This window comes from Zingiber officinale, chromosome 7B (genome assembly GCF_018446385.1).
Source record: "Zingiber officinale cultivar Zhangliang chromosome 7B, Zo_v1.1, whole genome shotgun sequence".
Taxonomy (NCBI): domain Eukaryota; kingdom Viridiplantae; phylum Streptophyta; class Magnoliopsida; order Zingiberales; family Zingiberaceae; genus Zingiber; species Zingiber officinale.
In genome coordinates this window covers 16,864,782-16,884,071 of record NC_055999.1, presented here as the reverse complement: position 1 = coordinate 16,884,071, position 19,290 = coordinate 16,864,782, and the positions used below count along the sequence as shown (strand labels likewise).

Below are 19,290 nucleotides of genomic sequence, written 5' to 3'. Positions count from 1 at the left end.
AGGAAGAGAGGGTGCAAGAGCTGAAGGACCAAGAAGGCAAATAGAACCTAAAAAGATAGGAAAGATATTGAGAATGGAGCCCAAGAATTACCCCAACTTAGTTACTCCAATACTCAAGTCAGTCTCCAACGAGGAAAAATGGAGAAGATGAACAACTAATAAGTATATCTATGTTTGCAGACGTGTATGCGTACTTGTGCTTGCAGATGCAGGCTCCTTTTATAACACAGTTGAAACAATACTTTTCTTTTCATTAAATAGACATCATGTCATAATAGAGAAAGTGTCACATCAGTATATCACCGTAGTATCACCGTTGTATCTACCGTCACATCACTCACGTGTTGTACTTATAGACGACTCCAAGTGCTATCCAGTTGTCGTGCCAATCCACAAGATACGGAAGTAATTGGGCTCAACGGGCCTGGTCCATTAAGTTAGATTGGTTAGATTGAAATGAGTGGGCTAGGGTGAGGAGGGGATCCTGTAGGAAGGAGTGTATAGTTGGTGGAGCCAAATGGAATGATGGAGTTGAGTAGGATGGGTAATAGCTATCAGTCAGTGAAGCTAAGTCGAAGAGTTAGGTGGACCGAACTGAAAAAGCCAAGCACGCTAAGTTGAAAGAATCAGGGGAGCTAAACCGAGGAGTTAGGTTGACTAATTTGAAGGAGTCAAGGGAACTGAGCCCTAGGAATAAGGTAGACTGATCTAAAGGTGTAAGGGGAGCTAAGCATAGGAGTCGGGTAGATTGATCTGAAGGACTTGGGGGAGCTAAGCTGAAGGAATCGGAGGAGCTGAGCCCTAAAAGTCGGGTTGGTAGGGGTTTGTCTTGACTTCTACCTCTACTTAACCTTTGACCAGTCAACAAGACTGCGCTTCACTACGTGTAAGCTTCCATTAACCTCAGTATCACAAGCCTCCTTACCAAGTCTAGTCAAAGGAAGTCCAAATCTGATTGAATGAACTGTAGTATGATTTAATCTAGCTGTCGACTTGACCCCTAAGGTTGATATGGCCGAAGAACCTTACTGCCTTACTAGTAAATTAGTAATTGCCTTGGAAAATCGCGAGTTAATGCGAGTGATATGTGTGATAGCGTTTCTGGGTCATGATTGACCTATCATGTCGGTTATCAAAGTTGATCCGTCTAAGGTTAACATGTGGTACCACTATGTTGAGGTTATCAACTCGAGAGGACTATTGAGATTCTATTGATTGGGGAGCTTGATCTGACGGTTAGAGATATTTCCCACCTTTTTGATTCCCAGATTTGACGGTTATGGCTAAGCAGGAGAAGGTATATTAATTAGGTTGAAAGGGGAGACACCACTTTTATCATTCTCATTTGCCTCTTCTTGTGCCATTTCCTTCTTCATCTTCGAGCTCTCTGCGGCCAACACCTTCATAAGTTCCCATCGTCCTAGTTGTGTTCTTCTTCATTGTCTCTCTAAGTGATACGACGCATAAGGGTAGGGACTGGTCCAGGGGACGTGGCAGCCAGAAGTCAAGGGGATGTGGCAGCTAGAAGTCAAGGGGACGTGACAGTCAAAAGTCAAGGGGGCGTGACAGTCAGAAGTCAAGGGGACGTGGCATTCAGAAGTCAAGGGGACGTGGTATTCAGTCATGGGGGACGTGGCCCATCTAACCAGGGGTCTGTAGTTCCAGGTCAGGAGGTAAGGTAGGTTACACGGGTAAAAGGCCCAGGTCAGAAGCTTACTCTGAATGCTCAGTCGAGATGCACAGGTCAGGAGCTCAAAAAGGTTGCTTGAGTAGGAGATCCAGGTCTGGAGTACAAATGAGCGCGTTGGGTGAGGTGCTCTAGTCGAAAGGCCAGGAGAATAACATCAAGAATAAGGACGAAGAGGAAGGAACCATGCTGGTCGAGATTTATAGACGGGGACTTTCGGGCTAGGCTATGCAGGGCAGGATTCACAGGTCAGGATTTGCAGTCTGAAACTTCTGAGTCAGACTATGCAGGGCAGGATTTACATATCAGGATCTACAGACTGGGACTTCTAGGCCAAGCTATGCAGGGCAGAATTCACAGACCGAGGCTTACGAGCCAGGACATGTTGGTCAGGATAAGTCGGGCGGTCTGAGCTTCTCTCTGAAAGATGGTGAGCCACTACATGACAATTAAGCCAGAGAATCGTAATCACCTGTCAACGAATAACCACTATGTGTCAGGGTATATTCCAAGGGTTCATGACTCATTACCAGAAGAGTCTTCTTATAACCTATGATAGGATGCCACTGTTACGATTCTGCAAGTGCACGGATTTATCGTCAGTAATATAAAAGATTGTCAAACCCACAAAGACTGGTTATAAGCACTAGTGAAGGCACACTTAGGATTAGCTATACTATCGATAGTTGTAAGTAATCTAAGAGAAAATATCGGGAAGCGGGGAATGAGAACTAGTAACGAGAGGAAATCAACCTGGTTAATGAAGAGTTCTAGGAATTCGGTTTCATTGTGATGGTATTGATGTTTCTCATACTATCCTATACTCATTGTCCTTCGGCATGCATTCGCCGGAAGCTAAAGCAACTATCTTTGAGTACCAGACAAAGACAGTCCCTATGAAATCCTGTCATGGTTAACCCCTGTCATTAGGGCACCTCGGTAGATCGCAAAGACACGACTCTTACTGATGTCATCAAGGATAGAATTAAGAATCTAGGTTTGGTCTCTTACTTCCTTGTGAATAAGTCACCTCTCCTTTCGATGAAGTACCCTAGATGTCCGTGAATGGGTTACCCCTGTCACTAAGGCCCCTTGGGTGTACGATCTAAGGTATTCTCTCTACGAGGTTGGCAATTCCTGCACAATCAATCAACACGACAAAGAGATCGAGGAATCAAAACAAAGCAAGCAAAATCATCTAATGAATATAAATATGATACGAGTTTTACATCAAACCAATCTACAATTACTCCCTCATCCTAGAACAAAAACTCTACTCTATAGACGCTAGAGAAGAACTTGAAGACATGGTGAATCTAAACATACAACCCTCAAAAACGAAGAGAGAAAAAATAAGTATGCTTGTCCAATGATGATGAGTGATTTTCGGATCCAATCCTTTGCTTCTGGAGTTGAGGTGGTGATGGAAGGTCTCTGAATCGATATCCTGGACGATGTGGGACGACACCAAAATGAATCTCCTCTTGAGAGCTCGCCTCTCGGCTCTCCTCCCTCGAGAAAAGGGATTAAAACCCCTTTTATAAGCTAGGGCACGGCGCGGCGGCACGGCCGTGCAAGGATGGAACGACCGTGCCCTAACTAGGCTCTGGATGCGCTGCACGGTCGTGCCAATTAGCATGACTGTGTGATGCGGGGGCTCGGTTCCTGGGGACACAGTCGTGCAGGGTTGCACGACCGTGTGCTGCTTGGCCTCGGTGATGGGGTGCACGACCGTGTTCTGCTCCACCTCTGGTTTGGCCACACAGCCGTGCAAGGGTTGCACGGCCGTGCACATCTTCCCTTCTATTGGCCACACGACCGTGCAAGGTTTGCACGGTCATGTTCTCTTGCTCGCTCCGGTGCGTCGACAAACGTCGTTTTCGCTCCGAAAGTTGTCCTTGTCAACATAAAATCAAACAAAGAGCAGATATCCGTACAAAAGAGTATATATGATGAATACATGATAAAAGAGGCGATCATACAAAGAATACGTACGTATAAAGTAAGCGGATGTGCATAAAAGCATGCATAAACTATCATAATATTTACGCACATCAGTCACGTGGCACTTACCCCCAGACAGGGTCTGACCCCCGACATTCCTTGGCATTTGCTAGAAACCAGAAGTACGCATTGTCATATAAAAAGGGATGTCCTCTCCCTTACGTAGGTACACTCTCTCACTTTTTTGCATCTGTCTCTTACTTTTTGCAATCCTACTGTTCTTCTGGGGAAAAAGTACCTGACTTGAGCGTCGGAGGGCCTGAATCGGGGACTTTTTCCCTGGTTCTTGGTCTCTAACGACCCGGGTGCTTGGCTGAGTGTGCGCAGGAGACTCTCGCCTCGTCGTCCTTGTCATCGTCTTCTGTCACCCTCCCGCGACAGCCCTTGCAGGAGGTACAGTGCCAACAATGAGTCTCAATAACCCCAATGTCGACGACAGCACAGCCGACCTCCGTTTGACTCAGCTTCCGGACGGGATCAAATTTGGCGTCGTCTGTGGGAACATATCTACCTGTACCGAAACGTGAAGATGGAGGACTCTGGTCAAATCAATGTAACCATGATAGATGGAGAGTACGAACTATTCAAGGAAGCCAAGAAACGGGCGGCCTCCGAGAAGCAAACTACTGCCTCCCGACCACGAAAGTTACCTGAATTTTTCAAAGAGCCGACCCACGCTTCGGATCGAGGTTTTAAGATAAAGTAGCCCGTAGAATTTCCCCCGGCCATCTACAGAGAGCCCGACCTGGGTTATTACTAGCCAGATCCTGGATGCTACAGCCATAAGGAGCAACCACAAGTCTCTGTGGCGGAAATTTCTCTGCCTAAGGGCTCGAAAAGGGGAAAGGCTACCGTCCTCCGAGAAGAACGTCGGGTGGAGCCAGATGAGAAAGTGCCCTTCTCCTCCACGATATTAGAAGAAAAGCTACCCAACGGGTATAGGCCCCCCTGCTATTGGAGAATATGATGGTAGCAAAGATCATGAATATCATCTTCGCAATTTTAGAAACGCGGCCCTGCTACACCAGTATAGCGACGTCGTTAAGTGTCGTGTATTCTTGAATACTCTATCGGGCTCCGCCCAGAAGTGGTTGAATGGACTGTCGCACGGGTTCATCACCTGTTTCTTAGATTTCAAAACTGTATTCATGCGCCACTTCGCCAGCGGCAGGAAATACTAAAAGACTGACCATTGCCTTTTCGCTCTCAAGCAGGGGTCCTCTGAACCATTGATAAGTTATATCAAACGATTCAACCAAGTGGCCCAGGACGCCCCTACAACCACTTCAGAAATACTCATGAGTACCTTTTCCCACGGATTGGTGGAAGGAGAATTCTTCAAGGACCTCATCAGAAGTCCCGTAAAAAATTTTGATGAGATGTTAGAAAAATCCGCTAGTTATATTAATGTGGAAGAAGCACAGGCGACATGAAAGAAATGTAAACGTGCTCTTTAGGACTGCCTTCAAAGAAATGCAAATCGACGCCAGCGAGCTCCAGCTGGTGGTCACTTCTTTATATGGATTCACCGGGAATGAGGTGAAGCCCATGGGCCAAATTAAGTTGGCTACATCCTTGGGCAGCGAGCCCTTGGTAAGCACCAGGAGAAGTACTTTCATCGTAGTAGATTCACCTTCTTCTTACAATGTCATTCTGGGTAGACCAACCTTGCATGAGTTCTGAGCTGCTATTTCTACTTTCCACCAAAAAATTAAGTTCCCCGTGGGAGATCTCAAGTGGGGGAAGTTAAGGGGGAGCAGCGGGTCTCTCGTCGATGTTATATTGGCATGATTCGAGTAGAGGCTCGCAAGGCCCAGAGGACCCAGGATGGGGACGTTCATACCATCCAGGAGGAGCCTCTACCCATGGCAGAAGAGCTCATTCCCTGGGAGGAAGTTCAGTTACATCCCAAGCATCCAGAAAGTCTCACTCGCATGGCAAGTGATTTACCTGCCGAGCTCAAAGAGGAACTAATCCAGTGCTTGACTCGCAATAGAAACGTCTTCGCCTGGTCTCCGGAAGAGTTGCTCGGAGTCAAGTTAGAAGTAGCAGAGCATAAATTACATCTCTTGCCCAACTCCTGATCGATCAAGCGGAAGAAGAGAAACTTTGCGACTGATCAAAATAATATCATCGGAGCTGAAGTGAACCAGCTTAGGAAAGCGGGCCATATTAGAGAAGTGTAATTCCCGTTCTAGCTTTCTAACGTGGTTCTGGTAGCAAAGTCCAACAATAAATAGAGAGTTTGCATTGACTTTCAGGATCTCAATCGCGTCAGTCCCAAGGATTGTTTTCCACTTCCCAAGATTGATCAGATGGTAGACTCGACTGCTGGCTGTGAAAGGATCTGCATGCTGGATGCCTACCAAGGATATCATCAAATCCCCCTGGCCCAGGAAGACTAAGAGAATGTTAGCTTCATCACGGTCGACGGTACTTTCTGTTACACGGTCATGCCTTTTGGCCTCAGAAATACAGGAGCTACCTACCAGAGAATGATGGATAAGATCTTCCGGGAACAAATCGGGAGGAGCCTTAGAAATATAGGAGCCACTTTGGGTCTACTTGTCAGCTACCCCTGAGACCGTGGGGGAGGTGTTGGTAAAAGAACAAAACAATGTACAATAACCAATGTACTTTTTTTGTCATCTACTGAAGGGGGCTGAGTCTAGATACACAACTTTGGAAAAGTTAGTCTACTGATTGGTGCTCATGGCCCGACATTTAAGGCCTTATTTTCTGGCACATCCCATCACGGTCTTGACCAATAGCACTATGGGTAAGACCCTTACCAATGTAGAAGTTGTCGGTCAGCTTATCATGTGGGCGACAGAATTGGGGGAATATGATATAGTATATTAACCTCACACGACTATTAAAGCGCAAGCCCTAGTCGATTTCTTGACAGAGATTCATCAAGCTAATTCCGAAGAGTCTTGGAATGTGTCATGGATGGATCAGCCACTCGACAAGGAAGCAGCGTCGGAGTTGTTCTGATATCCCCTTAAGAGGACGTCCTACAGATAGTCGTTCAGTTAAACTTCAGAGCTACTAACAACGAGGCTGAATATGAGGATTTGTTGGTAGGGTTGCAAGCAGCACGACATATGGGGGCTGCCCGGGTAATCATCTATTCAGACTCTCAATTAGTAACCCAACAAGTAGCGGGCAACTTTGAGGTCAACAATGATAAGTTGCAAGTATACCAGGAGGCTTATGAAAAAATGAGAGAAGAGTTTAAAGAGGTCACGATGACCAAGATTCCCAAAACGGAAAATGGCCGAGCAGATGAGTTAGCCAAAATGGCCAGTTCTTTGACTACATGGGTATTGGATAAGTCAATAGCACAGACCTTCCTCATAGCCTAGATAGATCTTCAGAATAACATGGACGAGACTATCGATTGGAGAGCACCAATGATTAGTTATCTTCAACAAGGTATCCTGCCAACGATCTTGAGGGTGCACGACTGGTCAGGAAAAAGGCTCACGCCTACATCATGATAGGAGATCAGTTATATAAGCCGGCATTTTCCAGGCCTTTACTTAGATGTTTGGGTATGGAAGAGGCGGATCAGGTTGTACAAGAGATACATCTAGGATGTTGTGGCAGTCATGCTGGAGGCAGAACATTGGCCCGCAAGGTGCTATTGGTCGGTTATTTCTGGCCTACCTTACAGCAAGATGCTCAGCGATCAGTAAATACTTATTTATCTTGCTAGAAACATCAGAATCTGACACATATGCCGACCTCGATGCTAAAGACATCTACAGTTTCTTGCCCTTTTTATCAGTGGGGTATGGATATTGTAGGACCATTCCCTATGGCACCCGGTCAAAAACGATTCTTGCTTGTGGCGGTGAACTACTTTTTCACATGGGTAGAAGCTGAGGCCCTGGCCAGAATTACAGAGGGAGCAATTATCTGGTTCCTGTGGAGAAATATTCTCTGTAGATTTGGTATACCTCACAAGCTAGTTTCAGATAATGAGAGACAATTCCAGGGCCGAAGGCTCTAGGCCTGGTGCTACGGATTCGGCATAGCCCAGGCTTTTACGTTTGTAGCGTACCCATAAAGTAATGGTCAGACAGAAGTTATTAACAGAGAGATTGTGCGAGGGTTGAAGGTTAAACTGGATCACGTTGGAGGAGATTGGGCAGAGGAGTTGCCCAAGCATTCTCTGAGCCTATCGTACGACGCCCCAAGAGAGCACAGGTCTTACTCCCTTTCATCTAGTTTACGGCAATGAAGCAGTAGTACCCATAAAAATTGGGGTACCCTCAATTAGGATAATGTTATACGATGAGGAAAATGTCGAACGACGGCTTGTAGAGCTAGATCTTATTAGTGAAATCCGTGAGCGAACGACAACAAGGTAGGAGGCTTACCGACGAAGGATGAGACAGAACTACAATAGAAGGGTAATCCCTCGCTTCTTCGGAAAGGATGACCTGGTCTGGAAGCGAACAAAACCTGTGGGGGACGTAGCCAAATTAGCACCCCGATGGGACGAACCTTATAAAGTTGTTAAAAAATTGGCGTCAGGTGCCTACTACCTGCAAACGACCGAGGTAGGAAGCTAGACCGGCCCTGGAGCGCTAACTATCTTCAGCCTTATCGCACGTAGATAACTTTATTTTCTGTAAAGTCTAGTCCCGATAAGTGTAGGTCTGATTGAGGTATGATAAGTCAGGTCGGGAATACTTGCCCGACCGATCAATCAGAATGTTAGCTTGGTCAGGATTGTTATGTCCTTACTATTTGTAAATTATCAGACTCATTTAGGAGTCGAACTTGGATTAAAGAACTTAGGTGCCAACATATTCATACCCAGAATGTGGATAACCATAGATGGGATGGAACGTTAAGCATATGGTTGTTCAGTTTACACAGGTTACAGATACAAATTACTTAAAAGCAGAAAAGATTTCATCGGGTATTTCTTTCAAAATGCAGTGATGGTCTAGGAAGTCTTCAGGGGGAGCGAAGGTAAGGTACCCTTGCTCATACAACTGTCTCAGAGCCCTGGCAGCACCATAAGTGACCATTGTGATAAAGCGGTCCCCTACCTGAACGCCAAACTCCCAGGAGTGTAAGTAGGCCTCTCGGCTCAACCTACAGCGCTCGCTTTCTCCTTCTCTATATATTGTCGGAGCTGTGGTAACGCTAGCTATGGCAGAGTGAGCTTGAGATAATTCAGCTTGAGCTACGCGTAGTTCGGTAGCCTGGGATTCCAAAGTCCGGCCTTGATCTTGAAGAAGAGCTTCCTTAGATTGTAGCTCCTTAGTCAACTGATCCAAAGTTTGTTGGTAAAGAATCTTGATCTTGCTCTTTTCCTCACGAAGTCCTTTGATTTCTTGATCTGCCCCTCTTAAGGATTGCCTATGAAGAGCATTCGCTCTCTTCAAGGTCTCTATCTCGACCCTTAGTATGTGGTTAGTTGCCGCCGTGTCATTTAATTGAAGCTCCACTTCAGCTACTATGTCCTTCATAGCTTTATTCTCTTGAAATAAGGTGGACAGTGTGTGACTCATTGTCAGAGACTCGGCGAAGCTCTACAGAGAGACGATTATAAAGGAATGATAGAAATAAGGGAAGGAAATAATAAAGGAATCTTACGGCTATAGCTCCTTCCGCGATCATGTCCAACTGGAGTGGCACCGGAACGACATGTATCTGCTCTAAATTTTCTTGCCAGCGGTTGGACAATAATCCTCTCAGAGTGATGCAGCTAGTAGGGACATCTTCTTGATGCTGTAGGTGCCGTTCTGAGGGTAGAGTGGTTCTGAAGTGTGAGTAGGTTGGGCGTCGTGAGCTAGAGGATCCGGTGTCACCCCCAGCCGGAGGGGAGTAAGTTGAAGGCCCTGCAGTTGCACTTGGGGCCTTGGAGGATGGGGCGCAGAGGGCTGAGATGCAGTGGGAGATGCATGTAGTGAAGCAAAACCCACGGGGGATAGGTGAGATTCATCCCGGACTTCTTCATGGACAATTCGGGGCGTCCTTCGAAAAGTTCCCTCTGGGGCCTCTGAGGGAGTTTCAGAAGCACCAGGGAAGCCCGAGCTTGAGGTGGTCGCCAGAGGTGAGGAGGAAGATCGAGCAGCAGGCGGATCATTAAAGACAGGATCAACAGCTCTATGTTGAAACCTACGTACCAATTGTTGGTTGCTTGAATCTGAGTCTTCAGGTGAAGGTCGAGGTCGACTTGCCATCAAAGAAGCAGCACTTTGACTTGTAGGATCAACAACAAAATGCACCTGACAAGCTGCACGAGAAGCTGCTCGGGAAGCGGGACTGGCAGGAGGTATGCCCACTGACCTGGAGGGTGGTTTCGGAGTCAATCGGGAAGCAGGTTCAGAAGCTGATCGGGAGGCTGAGAGGGGAGTTGTTTGAGGGGCTGACCGAGGAATGGCAGCAATAGTTGCTCCCAGTCGGGTAGGGGCAGAATGAGGAAGGGGTCTTCTTTCTAATATGATTCTGCCTCTGCGCATTATTTCCTGGTCGCTCAGGGGGTGGAGTTGGACATCTGATGCAAGGTGCAGGGTGTTGGCTACACAGGGAAATTAGGGTTGTAGTAACAATACCAAAAACCAGGGTGGAGTAAGTCAAGGTCGGGTAAAACTCACCCAGGAGCGAGGCAGCTCGACTGAGGAAAGGCGGCTCAGTCTAAAAAAGGATAGCACGTCCTTGGTCAGCAGTCTCATTAAGTCTAGCCTCCAACATCTCAGTTGAGCCAAAGCCTCTGTAAAGAGAGGATCAGTACTGAAGTCTCCTACGTAAGGTGCTGCAGGAAGCAATCATTGCCACCGAGTGGGTCGTTCCACGCCAAAAGGAAATTTAAGGAAAAAATATTTATCCTTCCAATTCGCGTCAAAGGAGGGAATAGGATAAAAGAAGGTAGTGTGGGTACGAGCCTGAAAATGAAACAAGCTCTCACCCTACTGGCAAGGAGTAAAGAAATAGTGGAACAGGTGGACAGACCAGGGTAGGTCGCAGACTTAACACAGGATAACGAATCCGCATAGGATCCTTTGAGAATTGGGAGTTAGTTGGCCCAGAGAAATTATGAAATATCGACTTACATTTGAGAATAGAGGGTGAATGGGGAAGTGAAGCCCATCAATGAATTGTTTCTTGTAAAAGGTGACATATCCCTCTGGAGGAGAGGAGGCCCGATAAAGCAAGTTAGGAATAATGATGGGCATGTCTTCTGAGATCTCATAATTGAAACGAAGATCGTCTAGATCAACGCCGGTGAAAGAAGAGACTCTCGGGAGGTAAACAATGGTAGGAAAAGTCATATGAAGGATTTAAGCATGAGGCAGAGGGCAAGAAGAAGCGAAAGGCAGGATGAAGTAGAGAGCGAGAACAGAAGGGAGAGGCAGGCGAAAAAGTTCCAAGGGATAGAGTGGGAGGTATATTTATAGCCGATGCTCATGAGGGTATTATGGTCACAACCACCATCCAACGGCTCATAATAAAGGCGGTTCAAGTTATCTGAGTAAAAGGAGCCATGGGATCATCACGGAAAATGAAGCTAGAGGAAGGTGTCAGAAAAAGTAAATGGCGTAATGTACGAGGGTAATCATGAGGGATGCTGACCTGGGGAAGGAACTCAGCTGTAGTCGAGTCTTTCGAAAATCTACATATGTGCGCTTTCACCTTTTCATGGTCAGGCTAAAGTACAAACCGGGAAAAGGCAGACGCAGTTAGAAGGACAGGTTCTAGTACAGGTCGGGACATCAACAAGCAGAACCAAAGAGCATAACAACACTGAAGAACAGACCAGGAAAAGGCAGATACAAATGTGGAAGAAATCCATGTCTGTTATATTATGGGTTAGGTTATTAACGATGTTACAGCAAAGCCTTGAGCGCATGGGTAAAAGGCCAGGTTTGTAACATGGATCGAAATATCAGCAGGATTACAGTAAAGCCTCATGCGGAAGATAAAGTTTCTAAATACACCAAGGTAGGAACAAGTGTAGAACATGCATTAATAAAAGTACGTTCAAAAGGAGGCTTTAGCATCCCAACACAATTCAGGGTAAAAGTACAAGAGAAAATTCAAAGGTATCGTCTTTGAAGGAGGGGAAAGCTTCAGCAGGCAACTCCTCCACAAGGCGCGCTCGGTCCAAAAAGTTATCCAGGGGAGCAGAACACAGGAACCCTTATTCAAACAGTTGACAAACAACGCCCATGCCGCCATAACATAGCATCGTATCAATCAGGGCACCCACTTTCTTTCCAAAAAGAGGGGATTTGACATAGGCGAGCTTGTATGCCTCCAAGCGGTTAGTCTCTCCCGCTCGGTAAGCAGTCATATCCCCCTTAACTTTGTCGGCATCCACCCGCACCAGGGCCATATCTTGTTTACACTGGGAACCAGCCTCCTAGGCCTTTAGAAGATCCGCTTTCAAGGACTTGATGGTAGCTTTGTCAATGTCCCACTGATCCTTAAGAGCCTTTTCTCGGTTGGAACTCGCAGCCAGGTCTGCTTGAGCAGTTTCCAGGTCTTTTTGCAGAGCCTCATAGGATTCTCAGAGCGTCTGTAAGTCCTTAGAAAGAGTGGTTAGCCGGACGTCCTTCTCGTTTAGCTTGTCTCGAATTTGGCGGTGACGTTCCCCCTCATACTTCAATTTGGATTCACTGGTCTTTAGAGCCGCTTTCAGTTTCTTTATCTTTTTAGATAAAGCCTGAGCTAGATCCCTGGTGGACTGAGCAGACTCCCCGACTGCATGAAGATAGGAATGCAGAGGGTTGTCAGAAGCTGGAGGGTCGAGCGAATTGCGAGGAGTTAGTGGCAGTTCCAATTCTCGAATACGAGCCTTCAGCGACTTGTTCTCCCGCAGCAGATCTGCGGCAACTTGGGTCAAGCTCAAGCCCATGGAGCAGACCTACATGGCATAAAAAGGAGGGTCAGAATTAATTTCAGATAGCCAGACCAAGAAAAAGAAGACTCACCGATATTATATGCTGAGAAGCCAGGTCTACCCCTTCCAACGGGGTGCCTCCCCAGAATTGCTCATTAACCGACTACTAGGAGGTGGCTAAGGCCCCATGCAATTGAACTTGGCCGCAGATAGGAGAGGTATCACCAGCCTCCGCTGAATCCAATCCAACTACAGAGGGCAAGCTCTAGGAAATTGAGAAATCGTATTTACTCCGCCTAGGCTGCTTCCTAGGGTGAGAAGCTGAGGGGGAGGTAGCGGCAGGATGAATAGAGGGGGTCGTAGAACTCCCGGGTTGGTCTCCAGCAAAGGGGTTGACCTGCTCGGGGGCTAAGACACGGCCGGGAGTAGGCGCTGGGACTTCCTCTACAAGAGGAGACTTCTGAACAGGGGTTGTAACCATTCTAGCATGGAGCTTGGGGGTTTTGGAGGAAGTCCGCCCAAGAGGAGGAAGTGGAGAGGATTGAGTCGAGGGCGTGACACTTTTCCGTTTGCGCTTAAGGCGCAAGCGCTTGTCCAGAGGAGGAGAAGGAGCCTGCTCCTCGATCGGTTCTAGGTGTACAGAACTAGCCTCAGGGATGGCGGCATCCAGGAGAAGATAAGAGAAGGACCCAGTCGGCTCCTCCGTTGATTCGCTTGAGGGAGCTGTTGAAGACGCAACCAAACCTTTTGCTACTTCTTCGCCCACGACTTTCAGAATATAGCTAGACAGCCTGGTCGATTCGACTGAGTAGGCTCGAAACATAGCAGCCTCTACAAAGTAGATAGAAAATACCTCAGTTAGCGAAGACTAGAGGAAGGAAAAGCAAAGTCTTACCGAATGGAGCTCCTATAGTCATAGGGATCGGGCTAAGCCCAAAAAGATGTAGAAAGCCTTCTCGCAATATTAAGGACAGAAGAAGGTGTACTCCGCTTAGTTTTTCTGAAGCTACCTTGCAGGTGGGTTGGTGCTTATGCTCGGGTAGTTTAGAAGGTGAGGGAAGGTTGGAGCACCATTTGGTCGGTCAGGGTATCGACTCGGGCAGCCTAACGAAGAAAAAGCGGGATTTCCAACCCTTGTTGGAGGAGGGCATGTCCGGGAAGAACTTACACCCAACCCTAGATTGTACCATGAATACGTCGGGCTTGGATCGTTTGAGAGATTAAAAGTGGTGGAAAAGTTGAACGATTAAAGGGATTTGGTATACATGGCAAAGGATGACCATTCCGCAGAGAGCATGAAAGACATTAGGGGCAAACTAAGAAAGCGGGATACCAAAATACTGGTTTAAGGAGGAGAAAAATGGGTGAAGAGGAAAGTGAAGACCTCCCAAGAGTTGGTCCTTGAAAAAAGTTACGAATCTTTTGGGAGGAGAAGAAGGGTGTTCATCAAGTCAGGGAGGTCGGAGTTGATAATCTTCTGTAAGGTGCATACTAGCTTGGATCTGGGACAAGTCGTTGTCATCTAAGTCTGAAATGTATTACGAATACCAGGACATCTCCTTACCTTCAACCATGAGGAAACTGGGGGGGGGGGGGGGGGGGGGGAAGAGGAAAAGAAGAAGCACCCACAAGAGACAAATATAGAGGGAAGACTTAACAGGAATAACAAGAAGAAGTGGAAGAGTCGAAAGCAATTGAAATGGTGAGAGCGTGACGGCGGATAGCCTTTAGAGTTTATAAAGCAAAATCCCTAGGAAGCATCGAAAGAAGACGGGAAGATAGAATAACTTGAGTCATTAGATCTAGGGTCGTGTGCCAAAAGGCGTTGATCAGTCATAATGACGGGAAAGGTTCGTGGGGGCATGTGTCATTCCCCTATGAAAGGTATTAATGATGGACGTGATAAGCAAATTATGGAAGGAGATTTTTGTACTGCAACATTTCGGCGCAAGAAGGCCATATGTAAGAGGGAAAGACCGTCGTGCGATTACCTCGGGAAAATCAAAGGAAAGTCATATGTCAAGATCATGCAGCCACCTTGGGAAAGAGGGAGGAAAATGAAGGGGAGCATCAATTTGAATTAGCGCTCAGTAAGATTTAAAATGAACAAATAGCTTATCTGATTAAAGTTTGTATGAAATATTTGTAGGAAATATCCCAAGTAGCGCACAATTGGCTGGACGCCAAAAATGCAACACCAGAGCGGGAATTTTGGGGATAACCCCTAGGCCAGTCCTGAAATATCAATACAATTCCTGGACCAGCCCCAAGGAGTTTCTTAACGGCTTCCTGCTAACGCTTCCAGACTCTCATCCCAGTGCAAGTTATAAGTGAGCATGCTCTCATGCCCAACGACCATCCAGGTTAGTGCCCCAGACTCTCGCCCCAGTGTGAGTTATAAGTGAGCATGCTCTCATGCCCAACGACCTTCCAGGTCGGTGTCCCAGACTCTCACCCAGTGCGAGTTATAAGTGAGCATGCTCTCACGCCCAACAACCTTTCAGGTCGGTGTCTCAGACTCTCGTCCCAGTGTGAGTTATAAGTGAGCATGCTCTCATGCCCAACGACCTTCCAGGTCAGTGTCCCAAATTCTCGCTCCAGTGCGAGTTATAAGTGAGCATGCTCTCACGCCCAACGACCTTCCAGGTCGGTGTCCCAGACTCTCGTCCCAATGCGAGTTATAAGTGAGCATGCTCTCACGCCCAACGACCCTCTAGGTCGGTGTCCCAGACTCTCGCCCCAGTGCGAGTTATAAGTAAGCATGCTCTCACGCCCAACGACCTTCCAGGTCGGTGTCCCAGACTCTAGCCTCAATGCGAGTTATAAGTGAGCATGCTCTCACGCCCAACGACCTTTTAGGTTGGTGTCCCAGGCTTTTTATGTGCGCAAATATTATGATCATTTACGCATGTTTTGTTGGATCGAAAAGAATTTAGATATCTCCACAATTGCATGATATTATCCACTTTGGGCCTAAGCCCTCATGATTTTACTCTTGGGCTCTCCCCAAAAGGCCTCATGCCAAATGGAGATATCTTTCTCTTATAAACCCATGATCTTTCTCATGTGTGTTTCAATGTGGGACTGTGTTTGCAATCTTACAACCCCAACAATCCCCCCTCAAACAAAGGACCACAGGCTTCCCACGTTCGATCCTCGACCCACCAGGTCTTCCTGCCCCTCAGTCCACCCGACCTACTAGGACTTCCTTGCCTAGCCGCAACTAGAACTTTATGCCTTGCGTCTGGTCCTCTTGATCTGAACATAGGAGCCTCCACTTTCTTTGTTTGAGGTCAATATTGTACCCACATGGCTCAATTATATCATAGCTCTTGTGCACAGTCGGCGGTTAAACCTTCTGGCAGTTCGGGCTCTGATACCAATTGTTGGATCGAAAAGAATTTAGATATCTCCACAATTGCACGATATTATCCACTTTGGGCCTAAGCCCTCATGATTTTGCTCTTGGGCTCTTCCCAAAAGGCCTCATGTCAAATGGAGATATCTTTCTCTTATAAACCCATGATCTTTCCCATGTGTGTTTCAATGTGGGACTGTGTTTGCAACTTTGCAACCCCAACATGTTTTAGCGCACATTCACATACTTTATTCATATATATTCGTTGCATGATTGCCTCTTTCATTTTTTATTCATTATATACATTCTTTTGTTCGGATATTTGATCTTTGTTTGGTTTTGTGTTGACAAAGACGACTTTCGGAGCAAAAACGATGATTATCTACGTACCGAAACAAGCCAAAGAACACAACCGTGCAGCACACGAGCGTGTGACCAGACATAAGGGAGCAGTGCACGACCGTGCACCCTTGCACGGTCGTGCGGCCATGGCAGAGGTGAAGCAGTGCATGGTCGTGCACCCTTGCACGACCGTGCGGCCATGGCAGAGGCAAAGAAGCACACGACCATGCATCATTGCACGACTGTGCCACCCCAGGCCGAGACAAAGGAATGCCCGGCCGTGCATCCTTGCTCGGCTGTGCCTCAGGGTGCAGAAGCCAGAGACCACACGACCGTGCTAATCGGCACGACCGTGCAGCTTCGCCAGAAGAGAGGATGGCCGTGGTCGTGCAAACCTTGCACGGTTGTGCCACGAGCCGTGCGGCACCCATACCCTAGCTTATAAAAGGGTCAAGAAACCTATTCTTGGGTGGATCTTTGGTTCGGGACTTCGTCCCTCCCCTCGGGGTAAGCCATAGAGCTTCATCCACCGCCGTCCCTTCAGGATCCGTCCATCTCCGGAGGAAGGAGGCATCCCCAAGACATCGGAATCATCGGCAATCATCTCTTCTTCCCTTTCTTCTCACACCTAGGATTGTAAGTATGCTTTTCTTTATGTTCTGGGGTTGTTCTTCCCCCACAATGGAGTAGACGTCCTCTTCTAGGATTAGGGAGTATTTGTAATGCGATGGAGATGTGGAACTATGTAGATTCACTTTGTTTCTATACGATGACTTGTTAATGTCTTGTTCATGCTTGTGTGAGATGTTTATATTTATATTCTTTGATTGATTGATGTGGAGGATTGTTGATCCCGCAAAGGGGATACCTTAGAGCGTATTGACCAAGGTACCCTAGTGACAGGGGTAACCTTTTCCGGACGTCTAAGACGTTCCCTCAAAAGGAGAGACAATCCCTTAGAAACTACTGCTCTCGTAAAGAGAGTGCTCTAGATCGTATACCCGAGGGGCCCTAGTGACAAGGGTAACCCGTTCACGAACGTCTAGGACATTCTCTTGAAAGGAGATGCAATTCCTCCATAAGGAAGTAGGTAACAGCACCAAACCTCTATCCTTATCCTTATTGTTCTTCACTAGATATGTATCCCAGTGATCTACCGAGGCGCCCTTATGACAAGGGGTTAATCGTTACAGGATTTTACAAGGATCGTCTCTACGTGATACTTAGGGATACTGGTCAATCTAACTTCCTACAAGAGCATTGACATAGAGGATAGAAACTAAGCAATCTATGTAGTATCTTCTAGTATTATAATGAAACCGAAATCCTAGAATCCATATCCCAAAGCTCATTCCCTCCAAGATCGATTCTCTCTCTTCTCTCTCTTCTCACTTTCCTCTTCTCTTTCTCTTACTCTCCTTTCTCACCAATCTTATATTTGTCTAGATAACTTACTTTGCGATATCTCTAGTGCTTAATCAACAGTTCTTGTGGATTCGATATTTTTATTACTGACAATGAAACCATACACTTGCGGTTGCGTAATAAGATTTTGGCATCGTTGCCGGGGACTGTTCGCATTAACATTAGTAGATTAGTAATTTAGCTAACCTAGACTTGTGAATAGTTTTTGTTTTTCCATTTTAAATTGTAATTTGCTTTCCATATACATAATCAAAAAAAAAATCTGCATTTTTTTCTAGCAATTTAAATTCTACATTTTGTTTCTTGTTTTTCATATAGCATTTCATTTCTTATCTTTAATTCTTCATTTTTATTTTTACTCATTTTATTTCGATGAGCACTAACATGTCGAGCAGGGCCTTAAGAGATTTCTCGACACATATTTCTGCAAGATTTATGTCTCCCATTGTGCAGCCTCTTATTGAAGCAGAAAATTTTCAACTAGACCCAGAGTTAATTTCCATGATACAAGGTCACAAATTCAGGGGAGAAGTATTAGAAAGTCCTTATCTGCATCTGGAGACATTTCTAGAGCTTTTTGATTTGGTGAATTGTGAAGGAGTATTAGCAGATGCAGTCCGGTTGATGGCGTTTCCTTTTAGTATCAAAGACAAAACAAGGACTTGGTTTTATTCTCTCCGTCCTCAAAGCGTCACAAGTTGGGAACAATTGGAGCAGCAATTTCTGAATCACTTTTTCTCTCCAAGCAGAACAATCTACATGAGGAGTTGCATCACGAATTTTACTCAGGCACATGGAGAATCAATATTTGAAGCATGAGACAGATTCAAGAGTCTACAAAGACAGTGCCCTCATCATGGTTTAGAGAAATGGCTGATTCTACACATATTCTATAGGAAAATTTATTTTTCAGATAAGTGTTTGTTAGATTCATCAGCTGGAGGGTCTTTTATGGACAAGGGTATAGAAGAAGCTTATACATTAATTGATCAAATGACATTGAACCTCCATGGATGGTCGAGCAAAAGCTGGATGGAATCTCCCTCAGAAATTCAAGAAGTACAAGCCATATACATAAGAGAGCATGTCAAACAAAATACAGTTCAACCACCCAAGAATGTCGAAATTCAGAAGTCACAGAATGAGGAGTTCAAACATTTGGGGGAAAAAATTAATAGCATAGTTTCAAAATGGTTCAAGGAAGACCTTCCTCCTACACAAACAAGATCTAGTGTAACTGATAATGATATTAAGTTGAGAAGTGGCAAGAATCATAAAGAACTTCTGAAGACAGACTTGTTTAGGATTGAGGAGAAGAATAATAGAAGATCTCAAGAACTCAGTTTCATTACTCCAAGAAGTTCCCAAAGGCCACAAGTACCTTTTCCTCAATGGTTGATGACACCAACACTAGATAAGCAAGTTGGACCTCCTCCACAAGCTCAAAGGGAGTATGGAAAGAAGGAAGTACCTTTCCCAAGACCTTCACTAAAACTTCCTTTTCCACAAAGGCTAGTGAGAGTCAATGAAAATGAAGACTTTGGCAGATTCTGTGACACCAATATGGTTGAGTGTAGATTTCTGGATGTATATGAAGATGAGGAC

The 19,290-nt window shown here is 46.0% G+C and overlaps 1 non-coding gene across 1 annotated transcript; it reads right to left on the bottom strand.

Moving 5' to 3' along the window:
* Positions 1 to 18,442: 18,442 nt before the first annotated feature.
* On the bottom strand, positions 18,443 to 18,548 carry LOC122007476. Its single transcript, XR_006118971.1, has one exon. It is a non-coding gene; the product is annotated as a small nucleolar RNA R71 (small nucleolar RNA).
* Positions 18,549 to 19,290: the final 742 nt, after the last annotated feature.